A 27,987-nucleotide genomic window follows, 5' to 3' on the forward strand; every position below is an offset into this window, starting at 1 on the left:
GAAGGAGCCAGAGCTGAGGAAGAGCCAGGAAGGAGCGAGCATAGTGACTTGAAGGGATGGTACAAACTCTTTTTTTTTTTTTGAGCCAGACAGAATTTCTGCTAAGGACTCCTGCTGAGGACTGCTGGGGACAGGAACTGTGGGGGGGATGGAGCTGCTGGGAGTGAGCCACATGGAGGCTGAGCAGTTACTGTGACTGAGAAGAGGATCTTTGCTTGAGGTAGCCTGTTCTGTTTTGAAGGCTTTAGAATATAGGTGTTTACTACAATAATTGTATGTGCCAACTCTGTGGCTACTGTGATGGCTTTGACTTTCTGGTTTGGGGACTCAGTTTTCTGGTATTTGAACAAATGTTCCAGGTATGTCCCCCATGTAGAGAGCCTGTCACATTTTGTGATTGATAACCATATCAGTATATTTATATTTACTGTAGGCATTGTGAATACTGCATTGTTGATACAAATGTTCTTAGGTTTATGCTCTGAGAATTCACTCAACATCAGTTTATATGAAACTCTCTAGGTTATTATGAAGTCTGTCTACTCATAATTTCTTTTAGCACAACAGTATTCCATTACATTCATTTACCACAACTTGTTCAGTCATCCCCCAATTGAAAGGGATCCCCCTGATTTCCAATTCTTTGCCACCATAAAAAGAGCTGCTATATATTTTTTGTACATATAGGTCCTTTTCCCAGTTGCATGATCTCTTTGTGATACAGCACCAAAATTGGTATTGCTGGATCACATACATATGCACAATTTTATAGCCCTGTGGACATAGTTCCAAATTGCTCTTCAAAATGGTTGGATCAGATCACAGCTCCACCAATAATGCATTAATGTTGCAATTTTTCCGTATCTTCTGCATCATGTATGATTTCCTCTTTTGCCAGGTTAGCCATTCTGAAAATGTGAAATGTGGTACCTAAGGGTTATTTTATTTGCATTTCTTTAATCAATAGGAATTTAGAGCATTTTTTCATATTATTAAAGATATCTTTTATTTCTTCCACCGAAATACTTTGACCATTTATAATTTGGGGAATGACTTGTATTCTTATAAATTTGACTCAGTTCTCTATTTATTTTAGAAATGAGACCTTTTTTAGAGACACTGGTTGTAAAAATTCTTTACCAATTTTCTTCTTCACTCCTAACTTTGGTTACATTGGCTTTGTTTGTACAAAAACTTTTCAATTCAATGTAATAAAAATTATCCATTTGTTTTTTTTGTAATGCTCTCTATCTCTTGTTTGGTCATACATTCTTCCCTTTTCCATAAATATGATAGATAAATTATTCCTTTCTTTCCCAGGGTCATAATATCAACCTTTATATTTAAATTGTGAACCCATTTGGACTTTATTTTGGTTTATGGTGCAAGATATTGGTCTATGCCCAGTTTTTGCTATGCTATTTTTCAATTTTCCCAGAAATTTTTGTCCAATAGTGAGTTCTTATCCCAGAAGCTGGAGTCTTGGGTTTATCAAACAGTAGGTTACTATAGTCATTGACTACTAGGTCTTCTTTACCTAAACTATTCCTCTGATCCACCACTTTATTTCTCAATGAGTACCAAGTGATTTTGATGACAGCTGCTTTATAATAGTTTGAAATCTAGTGTGGCTAGGCCACCTTCAGTAGCATTTATTTTCATTAATTCTTTTGATATTCTGGATCTTTTGTTCTTCCAGATGAATTTTATTATTATTTCTTCTAGCTCTACAAATCTTTTTGCTAGTTTGATTTGTATGACACTAAATAGGTAAATTAATTTAGGCAAAATTGTCATTTTTATTACATTAGCTCAGCTTAACCATGAGCAACTGATGTTTTCCTGGTATTTAGATCTGACTTTATTTATGTGAAAAGTGTTTTGTAATTGTATTCAAATAGTTCCTGGGTTTGATTTGGCAGGTAGACTCCCAAATATTATATAATATCTACAGTAACTTTAAATGGAATTTCTCTTTCTATTTCTTGCTGTTGGGTTTCATTGGAAATATATAGGAGTGCTTAGGATTTGTGTGGATTTATTTTATATCATGCAATTTTGCTAAAGTTATTTATTTCAAGTAGCTTTTTTTACTTGATTCTCTAGGATTCTAAGTATATCACCATATCATATGCAAAGAGTGGTAGCTTAGTTTCTAATTTGTCTATTCTAGTTCCTCCAATTTCTTTTTCTTCTCTTATTGATACAGCTGTCATTTCTAGTTCCAAATTAAATAATAGGGATGATTATAGACATCCTTGTTTCACCCCAGATATAATTGTAAATGCTTCTAGCATATCCTCATTACATATAATACTTGTTGATGGTTTTAATTAGATGCTACTTATCATTTTAAGGAAGTCTCCATTTATTCCTATACTCCCTAGTGTTTTTAATAGGAATGGAGCTTGTATTTTGTCAAAAACTTTTTCTGCTTTTATTGAGATAATCATATGGTTTCCACTAGTTTTGTTGTTGATATGATCAATTATGCTGATAGTTTTCCTAATGTTGAACCAGCCTTGCATTCCTAGAATTAATCCTATCTGATAAAAGTGTATTATTCTCATGATACATTGCTATAATATTTATTTGCATAAATTTTATTTAGAATATTTGCATCTATATTCATTAGAAAAACTCATCTATAATTTTCTTTCTCTGTTTTGGCTCTTCCCAATTTAGTTATCAGTACCATATTTGTATGATAGAAAGAATTTGTTAGGATTCCTTCACCAGTTTACCCAAATAGTCTATAAAGTACTGGAATTAATTGCTCTTCAAATATTTCTTAGAATTTGCTTGTAAATCCATCTAACCCTGGAGATTTTTTCCAAGGGAGTTGATGGCTTGTTCAAGTTCTTTTTCTGAGATTGAGTTATTTAAGTATTTTACCTCCTGCCAACCTGACAATTTATATTTTTGTAAATATTCATCCATTTTACTATGATTGCTAAATTGATGGGCATATAATTTGGCAAAATAATTCCTAATTATTGTTTTAATTTCCTCTTCATTGGAGGGTAAGTTCACCATTTTTAATTTTTGATAATAATTATTTAGTTTTCTTCTTTCTTTCTTTTAATCATATTAACTAAAGCTTTATCAATTTTATTATTTTTTCATAGAACCAGGTCATAGTTTTATTAATTAGTTAAATAGTTTTCTTAATTTCAATGTTATTAATCTCTCCTTTGGTTTTCAGTATTTCAAATTTTTCATTTAATTGGGAATTTTGAATTTGTTTTTCTTTCTAACTTTTTTGACTGCATGCCCAATTCATTTATCTACTTTTTCTCTATTTTATTCATGGGAGTACTTAGAGATATAAAACTTCCCCTAAGAATTTCATTCATTGTATCTCATAAATTTCACTATGTTGTCTCATTATTGTCATTCTCTTGAATGAAGTTATTGATTGTTTATATGATTTGTTGTTTGAGCCACTCATTCTTTATGACTAGATTATTTAGTTTCCAATTAGTTTTTACTTTATCCTTCCAGGGCCCTTTATTTCATATAATTTTTAATGTATCATAATCTGAAAAAAGATGCATTTAACATTTCTCCTTTTCTGTACTAGATTGTGTGGTTTTTATGTCCTAGTACATGGTCACTTTTTGTGTATGTGCCATTTACTGCTGATAAGGTATATTCCTTTTTATCCCCATTCAATTTTCTCCACAGATCTGTCATATCTACCTTCTATAAAATTCTATTCAGCTCCTTAACTTTCTTGTTTATTTTGAGGTTAGATTTATCAAGTTCAGAGAGGGGGAGGTTGAGGTCCCCTGTTGTGCTATCTATTTTTACCTCTAACTCCCTTAACTTTTCCTTTAACAATCTGGTTGCTATGCCACTTGGTGCATATATATTTACCAATGTTATTACTTCATTTTCAGTGGTATGTTTTATCAGGGTATAGTTTCCTTCCTTATCTCTTTTAATTAGATCTATTTTTGCTTTTTCTTTGCCTGAGATTAATATTGCTAGCCATGCTTTTTTTTTTAACTTTAGATGAAACATAATATATTCTCCCCCAGCCTTTCATCTTTACTCTGTATGTGTCTCCCTGTTTCAAATGTATTTCTTGTAAACAACATACTGTACCATTATGGTTTTTAATCCATTCTGTGATCTGCCTTTGTTTTATGGGAGATTTCATCCCATTCACTTTCACAGTTGTCATTACTACTTGTGTCTTTCTCTCCATTCTATTCCCCCACCCTCATTTATGCTTTTATTTTTCTGCTCACTCTTTTCTCCTCAAAACTATTTTGCTTTTGACCACTGCGTCCCTCAATATTCACACCCTATCAGCTCCCCTCCCTTTTCCTACTCTTTTCCCTTACTATTTATTCTCTTCCTTCTAGCAAACCCCCTCTTTTCTTATCCCTTTTCCCTCCTACTGCCTATAGGGCATGTAGATTTCTATACTTACTGAATATATTATTCCCTCCTTGAACCAAACCTAATAAGAGTAAATCTCAAACAATGCTCTTCTCCTTCCCTTCTTTCCCAGTACTATAAGTTCTTAAATCTCTTCATGTTAAATTTATTTACTTTACTGACTATATTATCACCTCCTTGAACCAAAAGGAATGACACTAAACTTGTACAATGCTCATCTCCCTTCCTTCATTCCCTCTACTATAATATGTTATTGTGCCTCTTCATGTGACTTAATTTACCCTTTTATGCCTCCTCCTTTCCTCTTCTCCATTACAGGACATCCCCTCCTCCAATATGCTCTCTCCCATATTTTCTCCCATATCCCTTTTAATGTTTCCAGTGGATCTCTATGCCCCAGTGCCTGTATATCTTATTTCCCAATTACATGTAAAATAGTATTAATAATATATATTTGAATATTTGATTTCAAAACTTTGAATTCCAGATTAATTCCCTTCCTCCCTTGTCACCCACCCTTACTGGGAAGATAAGCATTTCATTATAGGTCGTACATGTGTGGCTAATGCAAAACAATACCATAGTAGATATATTGTAAAAGACTGACTATATTTCCCTACCTCCTATCCCAACTCTCACTTGTTCTATTTTCTACTTTGATCCCATCTCTTTTCAAAAGTGGGTGCTTCCAACTTCCCTCCCACCCAGCCTGCCCTTCCTTCCATCATTCCCCCTCTCATCCCCTTCTCCCCTACTCTCCTGTAGGGTGAGATACCCTATTTAGTGTGTATTTAATTCCCTCACCAAGCCAAATTCAATGGGAATAAGGTTGATGTATGCCCTTTTGCCTTCCTAGTCTTCCCCTCCATTGTAACCATTTTACCTTGCCTCTTCTATATGAAATAGTTTACCCCATTCTGTTTCTCCCCATCTCCTCTCATTATATTCCTCTCTCACCTCTTACGTATCATCCCTTCCTGTTAAATTGGTCCTGTGCCCTCTAGCTATATATACCTGTAAACATATATACACACATGCAAATATGTATTCATATGCCCATATTCCCTCATATATAGAAATTATATATATATGTGTATGTGTGTGTGTGTATTTCTATTGCCTTCAACTATTTTTATACTGAGAAATGTTTCATAAGTTACAATTATTGTTTTTCCATGTAAGAATATTAGTAGTTCAACTTCGATAAGTTCCTTATGATTTCTTTTCCCTGTTTACCTTCTCCTGCTTCTCTTGCTTCTTGTATCTGAATGTCAAATTTTCTAATCAACTCTGGTTTTTTTCATCAAGAATGCTTGAAAGTACTTTATTCCACTGAATGACCATATTTTCCCCTGATACATAATACTCACTTTTGCTGGGTGGGTGATTCTTGGCTTGAATCTCAGCTCCTCTGACCTTCAGAATATCATATTCCAAGCCCTTCAATCCCTCAGTCTAGAAGCTGCCAGATCCTGGATTATTCTGATTGTTTTTCCACAATATTAAAATTGTTTATTCCTGACTGCTTGTAATATTCTCTCCTTAATCTGAGAATTCTGGAACCTGACTATAATAGTCCTAGGAGTTTTCTTTTTGGGATATTTTTCAGGAGGAGATCAGTGGATTCTTTCAACCTCTATTTTGCCCGCTGGTCCTAAAACATCAGGGCAGTTTTCTTTGAAAACTTCCTGGAGGATGATGTCTAGGTCCTTATTTTGATCATGGCTTCCAGGTAGTACAATACTTTTAAAATTATCTCTCCTGGATCTACTTTCCAGGTCAGGGGTTTTTCCCATGAGATATTTCACATTGCCTTCTATTCTTTCATTTGTTTGGATCTATTTAACAACATCTTGATTTCTCATAAAGTTATTAGCTTCCATTTGCTCCAGTCTAATTTTCAAGCAATGATTCTCCTCATTGAGCTTTTGAGATTCTTTTTCCATCTGACAAACTAAACTTTTTGAGGCATTCGTCTCCTGATTGTCTTTTTGATCCTCTTTTGCCAATTGAGTTAGTCTATTTTTCCAGATGTGATTTTCCTCAGTCAGGCTGTTGACTCTCGTTTCGTAATTTTCTTGCATCGTTCCCATTTCTCTTTCCAATTTTTCCTCCACTTCTCTTATCTGCTTCTTAAGGTCCTCTATGGCCTGCAACCAGCTCATATTTTCCTTTGAAACTTTTGGTGCAGGAGTTCTGACTTCACTGTCTTCCTCCTGTTCCATGCTTTGCTCCTTTTTGTCCCCCAAATAGGAGTCTAATGTAGGAATCTTCTTTCTGCTTTGTTTCTTTTGCCTGATCATGTCACCCCTCAGTCACTTGACCCTTGGGCTTTTTTGCCACAGTAGGACTCTGCCACCAGACAAGGGAATTTTCATCAGGGGTTTTCTCTGCTGCCGGATGTATTAGATGGGTGCCCTCTCTGAGGCCTCCACATGCTCTGGCAAGCTGGTCTCACACCCCAGGGCCTCTACCCTAGACTGCAATCCAGACCCAAGCAGGTTAAAGCAAGAGCGAATACCCCCAGACTGGTCGCTTGGTCCCCCTACAGTCTGCAGGCCAGGAGCTGAAGCTGCCATGTGGCACTGGCTGGCTGTTCTGGAGTCTCAGAGGCTTCTTGCCCTGGGGACAAAAGCCATGCACTCCCACTTCTGTGTCCCAAAGTCCAGACTGCACTGACCTCTCACTTTGTCCTTTGCATCTATGTGTTGATAAATCTGGAAAAGGCCACAGCTACTGATGATCTGCAGTCCCTCTGGCCAGTGGCTGGTAAGGCCATCCCTGGGACTAAAACCTCTGGCTTACCCGGGCCTGGGCTCAGCTCCCAGAGCCCTGAGCTGGCTGATTCCTGCCGGCCTGCCAGGCTGTCCTCAGCAGGAGGTTCTATGTGTCATTTTGTCAGTTCTCCAGCTCCAAAGTTTGTTCAGAGTCCCCTTTTTTATTGATTGGGGAAGGTGGAAGCTGGAGTTGCTTAGAGGTCCTGCTTCTACTCTGCCATCTTGACTCTGCCATGGATTGCCCATAGTATAATATTTAGTCATGTTACTCTGGTTATTATGCTTATTTCTTGATGGTTTTACTCATTCTTTCTACTATTATTATGAATATCTCTTCTTTTTTCTGCATATGATCAAGAATTTTTGATCAAATCTTCTTTTTTCCTTTGACCTTAAAGCATATCTTTTTTATATAATCTCATTCATTTATCTTTAATCTTCCTTCCACTTCTTTTCCCCCTCCCTGTTTTGCAAATGCATAGATAACTCCTTTCTCTCTGCTCCATTCCCCCACTTCTGAGAAGAACATTCTAATCCTCCTTGAGTTGGTGGGTTTTGAGGACAGAGCCAGGGTACCCATCCAGGCTACACTCTAGAAGAAGTGTACTGGCTCTGTCTCAGTTTCCAGTTCCCCTTGATTTCAGTAAGGACACTCTTTTCTCCCAATGAGGTTCTATTTTGTCCACACTTTAGCTTTGTCCACCTAAAGATTTTCCAATAAATACCACAGATCTGGTAACTAATCCATTTTAATCCCTAATATGTCTGGATACACAAAAAGAATTCATCATGTAGGATTATACATCTGTTTTCACTAAGGGTGCCAGTCTACCAGTCATACCACTTTTCTCATGCCAGGGTCTTTTGTAGGATTCAAGTCAATTGAAATGAAAATGAATTGTTCTGTCTGGGAGAATGGGCTTCCTAGAGTCAAAGATTCATTGAGACAGAAGCATCATCTTGAGGGAAAGTGATACCATCATTTTTCATACTGACCATAAGAAATAGAAATAATTTTAGACCATCCTACATCTCAATAAACACAATATTCTTTACGAATTGGTTATTCTGCAGTTGATTCAGCATCACTATCACTTGCACTTTTGAGCATCATTATTTTAAGGGAAGATACCCTGGGACAAAGACTCAAATTCCAATAGCCAATATAAATCAATACTTATTACTATGAATAAGTCATTTAATTTCTCTATTCCCCAATTTCTTCTTCTATTAAATTAGAGGGTTGAATTAGATGGCCTCTGTAGTTCCTTCTAGCTCTTAATCTATGATCCTATGGTCTTACAATTTCAATTGCCTCCAGCCCCAACATGTATATTTATAGATGATAAACAGAGGTATAGCTAGTTCCACAGCCTTCCATCTAATAATGCAATTTATTTGGTTTCACCTAGTTTATTTCATTCTACTGTGCTGTTATTAAAAATATTTCATTTGAAGAGCTACCTTTTTGTAGTATTTTACTCTTAGAGAGAGCATGCAATTGAAACCCAAGAATAGTTTCTCTGGTATCCTAGTCTCTTACCATTATACTAGCTAGCTCATTCTGTAATCTACTGAAGAATTTTATTATAATAATTCAGTCCAATCACCCTTCTACCCCATTAATTCATTGACACCACAGCTTAGATGGTCAATGATTAAATGAGTTAAATGGTGACCCTCTAGGTTGATTTGCAATAAACTGTATAAACAGAAAAAAATTTGACTATAAAGAAGAGACTAATGACTATTAATATTCTCAGGACTCTTTGGGCTTGATATATGTATTGATATATAATTTGTTTATTGATAATACAGTTCTGGAAGACAGCAGAAAATTCAGGAAAGCCTTTCCTTCTTCATTAGGTAATTTATGTGGTCTATTTGCTAAGGAAGTATCCGTTCTGTATTTTTTGCTATGATGGGCTTACCTAGACCCTGAACTGCAGTTTACAACCTAAAATAGCCCTACTAATAAGAATGTCCAGGAATAATACATTTTTCAGGATGGTTGACAGAGTCACCTTTAGTACCTACAGGACAGAGGAGAAGAAAAAGGAGTATGCACAGTATGACTCTGATGGAATTGAGAGAGATCTTCTAGTTTTACTAAACTACCAAACCATGGCCTTAGGGTCCCAGGGCAACTAGAGGTATACGATTGATTCTATGATATTGTATTATAGGTAAAATCCGGTCAAAGGAGACACAGGAGATGGGATACTCCAAAACTGACCATATTAGCACAAGGAATGTAATGATAGGTAGGGATGAAAAGATACTAGTGGCTGCCATACAAAGGACTGAGGCTTTGAGGAATGAGATTAAGCAATACAACCTGCCAACTCCATGGACATTTTCTAAAATTTTTCTTTCTCAACCTCAATGGTCATTCCATCCTCAGTTTCTGGGCCAATAACCATTTTCTTTTTCATATCAGTCTTCTCATTTTATCTCTGCAAATACTCTGTAATCAACCCAGTCTAGTTTTTGTGGAGGTTACACAGATCCTGTGTCCACTGACCTAGGTGGGAATTGCCTTTGTTTTCTCATGAATTTATCATTTTTTTTCTCCCAGGGCTTCCCTGAGAAGCTAGAAATGTGAGCTCCCCAATTTACTATTTGATCTTTATTACAATTTAATTGACATTTGTTTTTACTACCATGTTGTGATTCCATTGTCCTGATGGCCTCAAGATTTGAACCCAGCCATTCTGAGGGCTACAAAAGTTATTTAAGTTAACTTTATCAGACTGTAAAGTTTACTTGTTACAGTGGTGGTCACCTGCAAGTGGGAACCCATCTCAAGCTGAATTTTCATCATGCTTCCCCTATATTAGGTCAATATCTGACATTAATTCTATGCCAGTGAAAATTTTGTTTTAGATGGGCCAACAGGTATATAAATCAATAAATTATGTTCATGGTAGCAGCAAAGACAGCTGAGGCTACAGTCAATTACACCTGGGTTCAAACCCCACCTCTCAGATATACTAGCTTTGTCACCCTGGATAGATCACAACTCCTCAGTCTCCTAGGAAAATCTCTATGCTCTAACTTAAAGAATAGGTGCCAATCTATTGGTAGAGGGTGCTTTCTCATTGGGAGTTGCACATACCAATTAAATCACAAGTCCAGAATATTAAAAACTAATAATAATAAGAAGCAAGCTTGCTGAAGGAGAATAAATCTCATGTATCACAGCATCCATCATCTCAAAAGGAATTCAGAAACCATTTCTTTACTAAGGACACCAATAAATCTTATCCTCATTGATGTATAACCTCCAAATTCTAATTTAAGTTACATAGGCCACTGAACCATCTTCAATGGATATGTATATAACACATAAAGGACAATCTTCTGAGATCTGTTAAACTTGGTGACCAACACTTATGAATTCCTCAGGAAGAATTTAAAGATCTTATGGATCCTCAACCTCTGCTCTCCAAGAATTGAATTCTGGAGATTTAGAAGTGAATATATCATTAGTTAAAATATTAACAGAATGAAATTTATATTTGGAATTAGAGTTTAAGATATAGTCATGAAGGACTCTGGGCTAGTAATGGAGTGCAAATAATGAGGGTCATTAAATATATATTTGTTTGGAGAACTGTGGACCTGTTCAAGGAGGCTATAAAAAGAAGAGAAAACTCTCTACAAAAATACATTTAGACATCTACAATAAAGAATAATAGGTGCGACAGAGGAAGTAGAATATAAGTTGAAAGATTAAATAACTCAGTAATTCAGTAACTGAGGCAGATAGACAGTATAATGAATAGAGCACTGGGTTTGGAGTCAGGATGACCTGAGTACAAATCCAGCCTTAGAGCCTTAATATGTGATCTTGGGCAAGTCATATGACAATAACCTTAAATATTGGATATGCTATCTTCCATGCTTAGAATAATTTCCTCATCACTTTCACTGATTCCTCATGTCATCCTTTTCTTTCTTCTTGACCTCAGTCATGTAGTCCTAGGGTCTTTCATTCTTAAATCATAAGCTTCTTGAAGGGAGGAACCCTATTCGTTTTTATCTTTGTATATATAGTCTCTGGAAAATAACCCTGTCTATGGAAAGTCCTTAATTTATGTTTGGATAAAGGACATTCTCCACTTTGAAGACCTGCATTTGTGTATATGTCCATATTTTTGAATATGTGTGTATACACACATGAATGTATGTATGTGAGAATATGTATATATGCACATGCATGCATATACACACAAACACACATATGTCTTCATGTGAAAAGAAGTATTGCTTTTGAAAACAATCATACTTTCTCATTGTTGGTTGTCCCCCCCCTCTCATGTATATAACTAGAAAAAATGCATTTTAAGTATTAGGACAAAGTAAATTATGAGTAATTTGTAGTCATTTTATTTTTTTATTCATATATCCCAACCTCTTAATGATATTTACTCATGCCTTGTGTCAGAGAAATAGATTAATTATTCTTTAGAATATACCTATATAACCATTTACAATTTCTAAAAATCAGACTTGATAGTCATTTTTTTTCTTTTAGTCAAGTTCAAATGTCAACTATTAGTTAAATCAGTTGCTAGATAAAGAAAGGAATAAAAAAATGGTGATTATTGTCTATTCTAAAGACCAAAAATACTTATTTATCATTGAGGAAAACACACCTGCTTTTCTCTAAATACTTAAAATTCCTGTAGGAATAGCATCTGGTATTTAGATATGTAACTACCTAAATCATACAAAAGAAAATAACCTACTTTTTCCTAACTATAAATGTTGCAATAAGATATACATACTTATTTTCATAGCAGCCTTTTTCTGACATGTGCACATTTGAATTTGATTAGCAATGGAATGGCATCATAAAACATGTTTATATTTGAAAGATTTTAGCTCATTTTAAGTCGTAAAAATTTGCTTTTCTTTTACACATTGAACACTTCAGCTGCAGTTGGAGAACTGCTTTGAAATAAAGGTTTTAAAATTCATAATTTAAGTAAAAATAAGTTTATCAACTTTGTTTCCAGATTAATGACATATTAATACCTTTTATTGAAAAGGAGATCCCATTGCTGTGGGCTGTCATATGTAGTGTGGCATAATTTGGTATTGTAGCTAGGAATTCTACCTTTCATATATTTAAGATTTGTGGTTGTGAAATTACTTGGTGTAGATCGTAGATTATACATATGAGCATAGGGAATTTTCCTTCAAATTCTATGAACCACTGTATATAAGCTGGTAGTGTTTTTAACATGACAAAATTATTTCTGTTCACCTAGAGAAAGAGACTCCTGATGATGGGTCTGGAGAGTTGAAGAAATTATCTGTGAGATCTTTGTCCTGTGGTTAGTTTCCAATAATGATTACTAGGTTGGAGAAGAGTTCTTGCCATTGCATGGTATGTCAGCAGAGATCAAGAAGCCAGACTCCCTATGAAGTGAGAGATCCTGCTGACACTTCTCTCAGTTCATTCCTTAAATTGCCTCTGTAGGAGTACAGGGAAAAAATCTTCTTGGTTCTGTAGCATGCCCCTGAGAGCCAGATGCCATTGTGTGATATGACTGGAGTTTTGTTTTGGGGTGGGGGAAATATGTGTTCTCCTTACAGATGCTTCAGGTCTTATAATAAGACCCCCTTGGAGTCTCTTGCCTGGTCCTGTGACACTAGCCCAATTATTCTGTTGCCTTATGTCCTCTCCACTCTATTTTACCCCTAAGCCCTCTGGGGAGAGTCTTAGGAGAATCAGGTTGCCATTGATTCATAGCTCAGGCTCTCTAAGGTACAATTGTCCCCTTTCCCAGTGGCACTGAATAAAATCAGGGTGGACAATCTTTTTTGCCTTATGTTAAAGAGGATCCCTCTTATATGAGGGATTCTTCAAATAAGTACCCCTATACAATGTTTCTGTGTCCTGGTGGAGGTGTGATCTGGTATCCTTCTTATACCCCAGGTAATCATTTCCAAGTTTCATTCTACTCGTCTCCCAGCAGCAGTGTCCCAGGATGTCTACCTACAAAAGCTATGTTGGGGACTCCATTTCTTCTTCCTCTTGGCATGTATCTGTGTCTCAGTATCTCCATAAGCACTCTCCTTAGATTTGTCCCTTCAGCTGAACTTAATCTCAAGAACTAGAATTCCTACTTATGGTTTCCCTGGGAGCAATGTCTTATCTTCCTCCCATCAAAGATAAAGGTGACTCTCTAAGAATACCTAGCCATATTTAGGTATAGCTGCATATGACTTACATACATATTCTAACTGCTTAATACTTGTCAGTTTGAAAGTCTGCTGTCCATCAACCATAACATATAGACCAAACAAATAAAATCCCCTATCTGCTTTTGCTTAAGTTTTAGCACAAAGTAAACCCAACAGACCCGAGGCCTTAAAGAGGTGTTAAAGATGATTCTGATGACTGACAGGGTTTGAATGTGCTCTTTGGCATTGCCTGTCAAGTCTTTATAGGAATGTGGAAAGAAAATGTCATGGTTTGAGTATAAAATCTCTAAATCATATGACTCCAATTCTTGTATTACTTTGATAAGGATCATGGAGGTTGGATTAAGATCAGGGACATCCATTAGAGAGAAAGTCAGGGAGAAAAAAAGAGAGGAGGAGCACAGAGTGTCCTAAAAGTACACTTTTAAGTGTCTCTTTTCTTTGCACTTTATTCATCTATAAGCCCTTTTCTCCCCCCTTGACCCCTTTAAACAACCCAAGATACTGAAGGAAGGAAGAGATACTTCAAACAACACTGTTAAGTTTTTGATGTCTTTTCTTTTTCTTCCCAAAGTACGAAAGAGACTAGAGTTCTTTTTTTTTGTCTCCTCACTTGTGCTTCTTTCAAAAAATGACCCAACTGTGACTGGTCAGAGAGAGAAAAGAAAGGAAAAACTTTTACTAAAGGTACTGGATAGTAGAGAGTCTATGCTTTCCAGCTGTGTGAACAAATGGAGCCATACTGCTGTTACATGCAGAGGGAGACCAATAGACCAGGTGACCTCTGGAAGGTCCTTCTAGTCCTATGATCTTCATGATCTTCTAAGAAATAAATGGGCTTTTCACAGCAGGAAAATAAAATGTGCATAATAATTCATTTTATCCATTTTCTTTACTAGTCTTCTCCCTTTACTCTGCCCCTCACCTGCAAATAGCCTCACAAGGCTAAAGAATAGACCTTTTTTTCCCACCCTTTTATCTAGACCTCTGATTTCACGAGGTTGGAGTGTAGAAACTCCCCTCACTGATGCAGATTAAAAGATCCTTGGACAGAGATTTTCCTGGGAGCATTGAGTTAAGGGATTTGGCCACGGTCACAAAGTCTGTGTCCGTACTACAACCTAGATTTTCCTAGCACCAAAGTCAGTCTCTATTACCCCATGCTGCCTGGAAGTGATTAAAGAAATCATAAATTTTCCAGACTGACAGTGCATAAATCCCAGTGACTTTCTCAGAGATTTGGGGCAGTACACTAATCTACCGTGACATCCTTAATGGTTGGGAAGGTTGGGGAAGGGGTGGTGAGAGGATCAGAAGTGGGGAGAGACAGAACAACCACATCGGGAGGTAAGGAAACAATGAACTACATAGCTCTACTTCTGATGGTGCAGAGATTCTAAGCTTTGCTGGGGTTAGGATAGAAATATCTACATGATATTGCTGACTCATCTTTAGACAAATTGAGCTTCCTTAGTTTCAAGACTAATGTTCAGTTCATTAAAACTTTTTGTAGAATTAAGGAGTTAGTACCACTATACCACTCATCATCCTTCTAGCTTCTTTAAAAAAAATTTCCACTCTCCATTTTAGGAATTCTAGGTAAACCCTCTAGGATTTATCTATATACCATAATATGTAATCACACATTGGGTTCCCCAGAGGATGACTGCCCCATTTCAAAGCACACTGTTGGTCTGTACTCCCAAAGTTAGAACTCACCTCTTCCCTCTTCCCACCATGATTACCTTTACTAATCAGTTGAAGGATTTAATGAGATGGCATTGTTGTGATTGTGTGATTTGTCTCTCATTGAGAAAGAAGACCAAGACAACAAGATGATGCCATGACTTGCAAGTGAATTGGATTTGAGTGAGGGATGCAAAGTCACCAGCCTCATTTTCTCCTCAGCAGTCATCTGGATCCAGTGGCCAGAGACAGATCAGGACAATTTGAAATGGCCCAAGCTACAGTGGGGGACCTTGGTCTTTTTAAGCTAAGGTCTTTTTGAGTTCTCATTTTGACTGAGGCAATGCCCATTCAGTGATTAGATCTATTTAAGAACTGAGCTAAGGGATGACCCCTTTAATATATTAAAAAAATCAAACTGGGAGTCAAACACCCTCAGAGTTTCTGGTCAGACGAGAAAAAAAATGGTATTTACATTCACTCTGAGCCTTTGGAGCCCAAACAATAACCATTAAGTGGTTCTTGGATGGGGACCTATTGTTGGCCTGTCATTGAGAGCCAGAGAGAATTGGGTTTAAGGCTTGGTTTTTAGAAAAGAAATCTAGGGCATAACACTTAAATATCTAGGTAGATTTCAGATGGCACTCTGTTATGGGAATGGGAATTTAAGATCTTTCCTGCCCCTAGGTCCTTTGATAGGCTTAGGTGACTCTGAGAATCTTCCTTGATTTGAAAATATACTCTGCCCACTAATAGGCTGAATGTGGTAACTTGGAGCTTGTAGCAGGAGGCTTGTTTTTCAGGAAGGCCCACACCTTGATACTTTGTGATTGGGCAGTGGGTCAAGAGGGTTGTGACATTCTCTGAGAAGGCTATATATACCCTGATGTGAGATTTTATTTTGGGGCTCACTTTGAAAAGAGTTATGTGATTTGACCTAACGAGACTCTGGACAACCATTGAGTTCCCCAGCTTTGAAAACCCAGATGTTTGGTGCTTCACTCTCTGGTAACTGTGACTAGGTATGGATGTAATGGTCAGACAGTTGGAAATCTGTCTGCTGATCTGTTTCTCTGTCTGCTTGTAACTTCTGCATGTAACTTGTTAGTATTCTCTGAAATTCAGGGTGCTGACCTTTTTCGCCTGAACTAGGTAAATGACATGTTTGATTAAAGCAAGATTGTTAACCCATTTTGAGTTGCTTTCCTTTAGAAAAGTAGATCTAAGAACCTGTGCTGGCAGCCATCCTGGATAAGCTAGGGTTCTTGCTGCTACATATTGTATGAATCAAAGTAACCGAACTTTCCTCCTCCCTCTCCCAATCTGGAGCACCCTCTCTTACAATTATATCCAGTATCAGTGGGAAGAATGGTCACACACAGAAGGTATAAGTAGATAGTAGATAGGCACACTAATTTGGAACACATGTAACCCCCCCCCCCATATCACTGAAGGTACCTTATGTCCTTTTCCTTCTTCTGTCATCATTATGTCATTTCCTCTAGAAACAGTATTTCTGCTGGGAAAGTCACTCAATCATGATCCCCCTGGGCCTATTTTTCTCTTTACCTCAACTTCTAATAGGCAGAACTGACTCTAATTATACTTCAAAAGGTCATATTTCTCTAAGTTTTCTTGATATTAACTCTATTTACTGTTCCTTGCACAAAAGAACCCATGTCTTTACTCTGGGCTTTCCCCCTGGCTATACTCCCTACCTGGAATGCTTTCCCTCCTCATGTGAATCTTTTCACCTCCCTACTTTCCATTGTATCTTAACTAAAGTCTCATCTTCTGTAAAAGAAGTATCTCCAGACACCTTTTAATTTTAGTATCTTCCCTCTATTGATTATCTTCAATACATTCTATTTGCATGTAATTATTTATACTTTCTCTCCTGTTTAGACTGTAAACTCCTTGAGAGCAGGGATTGTCTTTTTATTTCTTTGCATTACCAATGCTTAGCATAGTTCTTAGCACATAGGATTTTTAATAAATCCTACTTTAATGACTGATGTCATTTTGGTTTTATGGTTTAGTATAAATTCCCTTTCCCTGAAACTACTAGATTTCCAGATCTCAGATATTCATAGCCTTTTTGGGTCCCAAACAATTGTTTTATTTCAGATTCTTTATATTTTTTTAATTTTTTTGTTAGACACTATTTCATTTGCTTCAGGTGTTGGGGGTGTTGCCTATAAGGACCCTCTTACCCTATCCTAGAAAGTTTTTCTTATCCTGGCACAAGCTTTCCTCATGTTGGCTGGAGGGAAACAAACTCAGACTTGTCCTGTTCCCAGAACCAAAATTCCAGTGGTTTGTTCAGCATTATTACACAGATGATTTGACAATACCTCCTAGTTATCTTATCTAAAACTGAACTAATCTTTTTTTCTGATCCTATTCTTTCTGTCTTCTGCATGTCTGTCAGTGATTCCATTCACTCAGTTGCTCACATTTGAAATTTTAGTATTGACTTCAAATCATGTTCTCCCTTACCCATGACAAATTATCAATCAAATCTGTCTTTTAACTATTTCTCTTCTTTGTCTCCTTACTTTTTATTACCATTCCTAATGATTCTGTTATAGGACACATCTAGAATATTACAATAGCTTCTTAACCAGTCTTCCTGCCTCTAGGATCACAGGATCATAAAATCATAGATCTAGGACTAAAAGGAAACTCACAGACCTCCAGGACAATTTCTCTCTACCATTTTTCAGACAAGTAAATAGAACACTGGGGAGGTAGTTGTTTGCTCTTGATTGTACAGATAGTAAGTGTTACACATGCAAAATTTAATCTCCCTTAAAATCATATCTATTTCATTAGCTCACTACCCAAAATGCTTCAACTTGCTGAATAAAATCCTCAATCTTTTAGTTTGATATTCAAACTAGTCTTAGACTAGGATGGTGTGGGTTTGAGTCACAGCTTAGATAGTTATAAACCTTGTGGCTGTTGACAAGTTTATTCAACACTCCCCACCCCCAAGTCTCAGTTTCCTGATATATAAAATTAGTATAATGCTATACTATATATAATGCTATTGTGCTTAAATCATAAGGTTACTGTGAGGAAGAAATTTTGCCAGTTTTAAGGGCTATGTAGATATATGCATTATTCAGAGTCTTCTTCAATCTGGAGCTATCTTTTCCAGATTTGTTTTATATCACTACCCTTCACATTTCTTTCTATTCTTCAAATTTGTATTAAATGCAGGTTAAGTGCAAAACACTGGGATACTAAGTTAAAAAGTACATGTGACCCTTGCCTAAAGGAATCTGTAGTTTAAAAGTGGTGGAATATGAACATATCAAGAGGAGAATGTGGTGGGGAAAAGAACAACCTAGGACAAAGGAATACTCTAAGACATTTTGAGAAGGAAACGATTGCTTTCATCCTTTTTTTTTTCCAAGAAAGGCTATGAAGCTAGACAGTACCTGAGCTGGGACTACATTAAAAGAATCTCAGAAAACAGAGAGATTTCAAAAGGCAGAGATGAGGTTGAATGCATTCAGGCATGAGAGATGGTATATGTGAATGTATGGAGTGAAAAGGATACAGAAATCTGGAAAAGTAAGGATCTCTTAGATGATTCATGGTTTTGTTAAGAGTATATAGGAAGGAGAGGGATAGGACATAAAGCTAGAAACACAGGTTGAAGCTTTTTTGGTAGATACCCTGACTATTAGTCTAAGGAATTTGCATTTTATTCTGAGGGGAATAGGCAGGTTTATAAGCAGGGAATATAATGGTTAGATACACTTGTCTACTTTGCATTCTAGCCAAACTGAGCTACTTTCCATGCCTCTTATGTGTCTCCTTAATTTTCACCTATGCTTTTTAGAATACTCAGTTTCCTTCAAGGAAATTCTATATTAAATTATATTTTAAATTTATTAAATTCTATATTAAATATATAAATAAATTAAAATCTATATTAAACATTTTCTGATTCCTCTCTGATGGTAATCCTGCTCCCTCCCAATTACCTTGAATTAATTTGTTAAATCTTTTGCATAGCTTTGATACATATGTCATCTTCCCTTATCAAATGCAAGCTCTGTAATGGTGGGGATTGTTTTGGTATCATCCTGGTATTCCTGGAATAGCAACTGGAACATAGTGATCAAGGATTTGGATTTTTTGTATCTGCACTTTTCCTCAAATTGTTTGTTATGCCTTGAATAGCTTCTACTATGGTAGTAGGCATAAGCATTCTTATTTAGAATGAGTAACTTCATTTTTCAAAGCATATATTTTTTGACTAGTTGTTATGTAAGTTGTTTTTCTATAATAAGATAAGGACTTGTATGATATAATTTGACAATGACCTATGTATTCCCCAAATTTAATTAATGCCCAACAATCATATGTGTATCTCCCATATCTGTTAAACTACTGCTAATATGGTTCTGTGTGTCCCAAATAAGGCAAATAACTGATCAGTGATTGCTAGTATTCCAGGCATTGATTGAGTTTCCTTTTGTCACAAACTCAACTAATTGGTTACCTAATCAGAATTTGAAAGCGATTTATAAGTACACTTAGCCAGAACCAAAAATTTCACCTGAGGTACCAACTGGGTTGCAACTAGGATACAATCCTGGGCTTCCCTTACTCAAAAATGAGAGCTTCTTGTTATATTTGAGGGCAATGCTGATTGATAGAGACTTTCCAAAATGCCTTATCAAAATGGAGCACAGGGATTCAGGTTGGACAGAGAGGGAACTTTGTCATGAGAATGAGTAGAAGAAAGGCTTAATGAGACCTTTAAGAATTGGGTTAGTTGTTTCTAGAGTGTTTGATGTTGGTGTTATTGCATAGTCAATAAAGCTGGATTACATGTCTTGTTTAATCTAAGACTTTTATTAGTGTACTGTCAGTCCTAATAAGCATACATGATGGTTAATTGGAATTACATGAACACTGTGATTTGTACCTACTCATTCTGCCCCTCAAAATTCCTCCCATTCTTCAAGATCTAAACCAAGTACCAAGTCCTTCATAAATCCTTCCTTTATTCTCCCTCACATGATCTCTCTTCTTTGACAGTTATGTTGTACTGTTTGCTTTTATGCATTCTCCATGTCCTATTTTGTATTATAGTTTTTTTGTGTAGATTTTTTTTACCCTTTCACTGAAATGTAAAACTTTGTGAGGGCAGGAACATTCTCTTACTTCCACATGACTGACTGACTAAACTGGCTGACTGAAAGAATATATGAAAACATATTTACTTAGCACATCTTTGCATTAAATACTGTACTAAGAACTGGGGTTACAAATATAAAAATAAAGACATCTTAGTCCTTAATGAGTTTAAATTCTTCTGAGTGAGAGGAGGAGGAGAGATAATACAGATAAGGAAATGGTGGCTAAGATCTAAAAGTTACATAGATGAAGAGTGTGATCATAAAGAAAGAGAATGATATACCCTTTCCTAGGGAATAATGGTAAAGTTAATTTGATCATGGTTGCTGAAGAGAATTTTAATTTGATGAGCATTGTGGCTGGTGCTATTGTGGAGACAAGGACAGGGACAGGAAAACAACAGCACTCTGCTCAGTATAGGTACTTAGTAATTATTTACCAAATTGAATTAAATTAAAGAAGACAAAAAGAGAACTCACTTTATACAATTCCTTAAGATCTGCTGTTATGCACTATGAATGGGCAAGAAGAGGAAAATCATTTAAGAGCAGTAGAACAGATGATAGTTCAACAAATGCAAAACCGATTAAGGTTGTTTTTTTTTTTTTTCCAAAGCCTTATACAAGGATTTAAACTTCTATTCCCTTGCTGTTGGTGCTTCATTCTCCCAAATTATTTTGACACAAAAACCTATTCATGACATTTCTCCCTCCATTGGTTGTTGGGTTAAGTTGACCTTCATCTGACTTTAGATGATTAAACACTTTTTGTTTGGTTTCTAGGGATCTTACTCCCTGGTTATTAAGGAAAAACAATGTCTAGAAATGTTGAAGTCCAAACTTGTTTTGGAATTTGCAGATCAAACTGTCATGTAAAATATTTTTCTGACTCCCATCTGCCTCTATCCCAATTAAAAAATAACACAAAATGTCCCTTATTGGAGAATTCTGACTTCTGACCCACATCCAAAATGAATAGACTAGACATTTATTTTCTCTCTCTCTCTCTCTCCAGTTGTTCTTTTTTTAATGGAAAATGGTGAGCTAAAGTTTTTAAGAGCATGTCATGTGGGCTTGATAAAGGCCAGATCTATAATAAGTCAATAAATTATTGCAAAAATCCCCTTCTGTGATTGCTAGGTCCTCTATAGACTTAATCATTTGTATATGGCAAATATGACTAAATAGCAGGATCAAAAGATCAAAATAAATTGGATTTTTTTTGTATGTGAGTAAGAAAGATTTAACTCACTGGCAAGTGATTTGATTAATATCGGTCTCATATTACTCTATATAGAGATGTCTAAGAGCATAAATTCCATAAACTCTAAAAGTAAAAGGAAAGCAATAAAAGACAGTTGATATTGTGAATCCTATTATCATCTGAGGTTAAGTGATTTTCTCTCACAAAAAATACTTGTAGATTGTTGATCAGAACTTAAAATAGAAGATTATAAAATTATATCTTCCATTTGACGTTTTTGGCAAAATCCCAACAGAAATGGATTTGGGTAAACTAATCAGTCTGATTAGTTCTCATGATTTTCTCCAAATCAGAGTATAATAACAAAGCTTATATTGCCTTTTGGACTGAAAATTTCACATCAAATCTCAGATAATATCAGAGCAACTTGACACGATTCCACGCTTTTTCTCATTCTCTTTTAACCATGAGCCCTTGGATGTATTTTTCCTTTAAAATTTATTGATATTTTCGGTTTTCACATCAAATTCATTTCCTAATATAGTAATTCCCATGCCCCCCCTTACAGAGCTATTCTTCATAAAAAAAAGAATTACAAAAAAAGGGGGCAAAGCAATTCAACATAACCAACTAATATATCAATCAATTTCTATAACATATACAATGCTTCACATCTGTAATATGTCACCTCTGCTAAGAAGAGAGAGATGAATTCTCATATAGATATATTAATTTAATTTTTCTGGAAAGTGATTGGGAGTTATGCTAACAAATTGACTTTTAAAAAGTCCATGCACTTTTACCCAGAGATCCCATTGCTAGTTACATACTTGGAAGATGTTCTAAAATATGCTCAATTTAAAAAAAAAATTGTAGTAGCAAAGACCTGAAAACCAATTAGATTTTAATGGATTAGGGAATAAGTAAAGAAAATGAGGTATGAGAATAACATACTACTTTGTAATATATATGGATATATATGTGTGTGTACATATGTATTAATGATGAACATGAAAAATATAGCCAGACACGGGAAGAGCAATATGAACAAATATAAGCAAAAGTTATAAATGATTATGAAGCAAATAGAATCAAGAAAACTATATGCCTAATGAAAACAACATATAAATGTAAAAATGTCAATTAATCAAGAAACACTTGCTATATTCCAGGGAATACATGCTGGAGATATGGAGAGAAAACAAAGAGTCCTTGCTATGAAAGACCTTGCATTCTAATGGCAACATTATCAACAACAAATTGAAGCTGGATGATCTAGAATTATAATGACCATACTTGGACTAAAAGAAGACATAAATTTAGGGTATATTATGTCAATTTTTGTGCATTTATTGATATATACTTCTGGACTTTTTTGTTTAAATTATTACTTTAATTATTTTCCTAATGTTGAATAATTCATGAACTCCGATAGAAATCTCACCTGATCATAGTGAATAATTTAAAAATATGTTAATATGATCTTTTTTCCAGGATTGTGGTTAAAATAAAAAAAAATAATATTAATTATATTTGACTATTATTACTTTCTTGCTTATATGTTCATGATTATATTTGTCACATAAGAGCAATTTTGTAGAGTGATTCTTTTTTATATTTGAGAATAACTTGTTTATCTTTGGTAATAATTTTCTTTAAAACTCTAAGAAAATTTACATGTAAGTCTGACTAGCAAGGCCCTTTCAGGTAGTTCCTTTGTAGCTATTTTAATTTCTTATGCTAAAATAAGTTGTATAAAATTTTAATTTTATAGTAAATTATTTTTAAATTTTCCATAATTTCTTTTAATTTGTCAGTTACCCTAGCATATAATTAAATACTGACTTTTAATAAAACTTTTTAGTTTCCTGAGATTTTACTTATTCTGGACTGGGCCCAACATCTGCCAGTCTTCTGGAAGTTTCTATTCAATACTGGAAATAAGTCAGATACATGCAAGTCATTCAATATTTATCCAAAAAAAATGTATCTAACTAAAGGAAGAAAAGGATATGCAATGAGGATAACCACTGAAGACAGTTGATTCCTCTGAGTGAAGCTCCCTTTTCTGAGTTGCTCATTGTGCTTTGCCAAGCATAAAAGAAAGTAACTAAAGCTCCTCAAGGCTGTTTTGTACTTAGCAAGCCAGGGAGTGATATCAAAAGTCTGAGATCTTAGTCTCTTGAACCAACTAAGTCTTGAGGATCACCTCAACACTAACAAAACTAGCCTAACTTACATGGACCTAGGGGTTAGGATAATGTTCCTACTACATCCCAATATGAAAAACAAAACAAAACACTGGTGTGTGTGTGTGTGTGTGTGTGTGTGTGTGTGTGTGTGTTTGTGTGTCCCTTATGTGTATTTTCTGGAAAATAGTTCTAAATTTCCTTGGTTTGATTTAAACTAGGGGTTCTTCTTCTACTGGAGATTATAGAGCCTAAAGGAATCTATGGAAAATTTTTATGGAGTCCATGAATTTAGATGGGTTATTTTAACTAACCTCTAACTGACATTTAGATTTCTCATCAATTTTGAAATTCTTTAAGGTCCATAGACTCCATGAAAATTATTGATGGAAAGGATTTCAGAATCATTTCCCAATGTTTCCATTCACCAAATGAGGAAACAAAGAGCCAAAGAGTTGAATGATTTGCCAAATGTCCCACAGGTAGGAGGAAAAATAAAACTACAATATGATCTATAATGTCAATAACAAATAGCAGCATGGAAAATGTTGGGAATAATCTATTTATATTTGATCCAATAATTTTTCTGTTTTTCTTTCAGAAATTTCAAATTAAAACTCTGAATAATTAAAAAAGATTGATAGTCTTAGAGAACACATGAGAAAATGTATCTTTCAAGGAGAAAAGAGTGGCAGAAGGCTAATAGGACAGATATCTATCTCTATCCATATCCATAGTTATAGCTATATTTATACCAATCTCTCTGTCTCTGTCTCTGTCTCTCTCTGTCTCTCTCTCTGTCTCTCTCTCTCTCTGTCTCTCTCTCTCTCTCTGTCTCTCTCTCTCATCACTGTATAAGCTATTTCTGTCTAATTGCTTTTATTTTCTTTTATGTGAGAAATTTCAATTAAGTGTGGTGGGCAGTTTCCAGAAGTGACTGTGACATGCATGAAAAGAGGAAAACAATGAAATATAGTTAAACAAAGACTATCCCTCTCCATGAGTGAAAGTTTCTGGTATTTAAAATATGTCTATCAGCTTGTGGGGTATATGTGTGTGATGCAGGATGCCTCATATTTCCTTAGGGACAACCAAAACAACTCTCAATTCATTCAGCATTACTGTCTCTTTACCTTTAGATTATTCACTCTTTCTCTCTTTGAGTTCAAAGAAATCCTAGGGCATATGCTCCGGAATATTCTCATTAATTACCAAAAAGACAGAAAATTCTCTCTAAATGTTTTAGGTCCAATCTCAAAGTAAGATCTGGGAAATCTCATCACATAGGTGGAGTCCCATTCTTTCAACCTCAAAATCCCAAATTATTATTTGAGACAATATCAGTAACAATGAACATTGGACGTAATGACATTGTCACATAATATAAATTACAAGTTAACAGTTATATAGTATATTAAAATTATCTAATGGGATTAGGCTAACGTTACCTCACACAAGGGAAAACAAGGAGCTATTGACCAGAATTCTTACCAACTGTCCCAATTACAGATGTTCAGCCTGGTTTCCTTTTCACTTTACTTCTACAACACACCTATCTTCTCTTTTTTTTTCTCTTTACTTGTTTCTTAGACTGCTCTCTATGACTTTACTTTTCTAGTATTCTAAAACATGAGATAAAGATTCTTCCTTGAGGCTCCTGTAAGCCCAAAGCAAACCTGAGTCCTACCAAAGAATCTGAACTCACCTCAGAATTTATGTTGACAGCCTATGCTTCCTCAAAATGCCAGTTAACTTTCCTTACAGTGTCCATTGACATTCTCACCTAAGTATTCTTTATCTTCCAACAAAGTCCTTCAGTATCTTTGTAAATCTATTAAAGGTATAGCATCAACATTCAGAATCTTAAAGAGCCTGGGTCTTAGTAGTACAGAGCTACATTCTCATATGTAAAAAGTGGAATTAAAAAGAGAAAGAAAAAAGACTTTCATTGTGTCCTGTGGAATGTTATATTTTAGCCGTCTGCCTATCTACTCTGCTCCTATTAATAGTTTTGAGGATGAACTATTAGCTATCATTTATGCAGTTCTTTATGGCTTACAAAAACTTTCCTCACTACAGGTCTCTGATGGAGATAATACAAGGGCTATTCACACCCATTTTGAAGATGAGGAATCTGAAATACAGAGAGGGTATTGTCTGTTTATGGTGACATGGTTTGTTTCAGAGATGAGACAAGGCTGTGAGTTGCCAATACTAATGCTATTTTTACACACCATGCTACATCTTACTTATATAATAACATGTTTGAGAACTAATATGACCTAGTAGGCCAATTAATGGTTTTGGCTTTGGGAAGACTTGCATCCCATGTCTGATTTTTACTAGCTATTTAATACTTAACTTCTTTATGCCTTAAATCCATTATCTGTAAAATTGAGTTCTTCATATGTGTAATACCTAATCTCAAGGGATTATTGTGAGACTCAAAAGATATAAAGTAGATCAAGAAGAGCTGTTCATATACTTTAAAACATTATGTACTGTACATGTTTATCATTGCCAGAACTTAACACCTTGAGTGTGCTAGTAGAGTCTCGATATTTACATTATTAAAAAGTAGGAGATTGTAGGACACTTTCTGCCCTGACTTGGCAAATGCATTTTCTCAGTAATTTTCTATCTACTGTGCAGCTCTTGATAACATTGATTTACTATATCTAAAATAAATGCAAAGCTGGAACTGAAGGGACAAGATTTCATACTAAATATTTACAGTGTGAAACTAAATCATCTTATTAGTTTTGCTCTTAGGAGCATTAATTATATGGGGGAAGATGAATCAGTTTCTAGTCATTGTATATTCCTAACTTTAGAAGACATAAAATCTTTATCTACCAATTTATTTTGGTTGTGTCTGTCACCATTCTATCTAGATGCTTAGATATATAAACACATATGAGGGAACCATGCAGCATGGTTATACATATTTTCCTTCAGAAAATTTTCTGGAGTCAGAGCCACAGCTCCAGAGCTATATTTGGATCAACTGCAGAATCATAAATTCTATGTCATTTTTTTTGAAACCTCCAGTGAGAGAGACAGCTTTGCCTCTTTTTCTTTGATATGGTAAGCTTTAGACTCAGAAGACACTCTGGAGATGTTTTTTTTTTCAAGTTGTGACCAGAGAACATACAAACAGGCACCCTGGAAGCTATTTTATTTGGTTAGAGGGCTTCCTACTTGAATGAATTCACATAAGCAGGTGTTATAAACAATCGGTGAATATCCAGGGAGATCAGGATAATGGCTATTTAGCTGAAGGATAGATGAAAACTAAGTGAAACATTGGCAGGATTGTGGTTTTTCATGAACTTGAGAGGGAGGGAGTAGAAAAACCAAAAATACTTTAGAATTTATATTATAGGGTTCATAGGAAGGAAGGAAATGTCAAAGGGAAGTGATGATGAAAAACAGTAATATAGAAACACAAACATATGCATACAACTGTTTCCTTCTATCTTAAAGGATATCTGTTCCCCCTCAAATAATTCTAGTTATGATATGTTCTATATAATTATAATTATTGTTTATTATTTCAATATATAGAGGGAAATACTAGTGATTTTAATGGAGATTCTTTGAAATGCCACCTATTAACATGGTCTGCCTTTCATGATCGCTGAAATGCTACCTCAATTCAAATATCTAATGGCAATGGATTCTGACTTTTCTATAATGATTATGTCCTTTTGCTGTGTTATTAATGTGTGCTATTTAGAAATCTAATTTAAGAACTGGATTATCACAAAATTGTTAGCTTGATAATTTGAGATAATTTGGTATAATACTCGTTGTCCCAGATTATAGTGCTAAATACATATATGAACTGTAAATACTAATTCATAGTGACAGTACACAATTTGGTCACTTGTTAACCTTAGAAAATTAGTCCCTGACTATTACTACTTAATATATGATAGAAGCAGTCAGAGCACTATTGTGGGAAAACCTTATAAAATTATAATGTGCCATATGAGAAAATGACAGGGCATCTAGAAAACCAGGGACTAACTTTTGCTCTAAGAGAAGCAACATGTTGAATAAATGAGTATAAAGGGTCTTCTCTGTGCCCAAACTATGTTGGTGAGAATCAACTTTCCTTGTAAAATGTAGACAATTTCCATTGTGTTCTAAGATTCTATTGCTTGTAATTAATACACAAGGTTATATAAAAGAAGATGATTATTTTGAAAACTAAGAAATAGAAATGTATTAGCTCTATTTTCTTTAATGAATACCAGTCAGTAGTATTTATTGAATACATGTTGTGTGTGCATGTCTGTGTATATGTATATATATATATATGTATACACACACACACA

General features: G+C 35.2%; 1 long non-coding RNA gene across 1 annotated transcript; it reads left to right on the forward strand.

Annotated features, from left to right (window-relative positions):
* On the forward strand, nucleotides 1-26,374 carry LOC138171293 (uncharacterized). The gene is made up of 4 exons (XR_011170852.1): nucleotides 1-220; nucleotides 22,628-22,779; nucleotides 24,005-24,126; nucleotides 25,724-26,374. It is a non-coding gene; the product is annotated as an uncharacterized lncRNA (long non-coding RNA).
* Nucleotides 26,375-27,987: the final 1,613 nt, after the last annotated feature.

This window comes from Petaurus breviceps, unplaced genomic scaffold, assembly GCF_028583685.1.
Source record: "Petaurus breviceps papuanus isolate PSGF00001 unplaced genomic scaffold, PetGlider_PUasm1.0 42, whole genome shotgun sequence".
Lineage (NCBI taxonomy): Eukaryota > Metazoa > Chordata > Mammalia > Diprotodontia > Petauridae > Petaurus > Petaurus breviceps.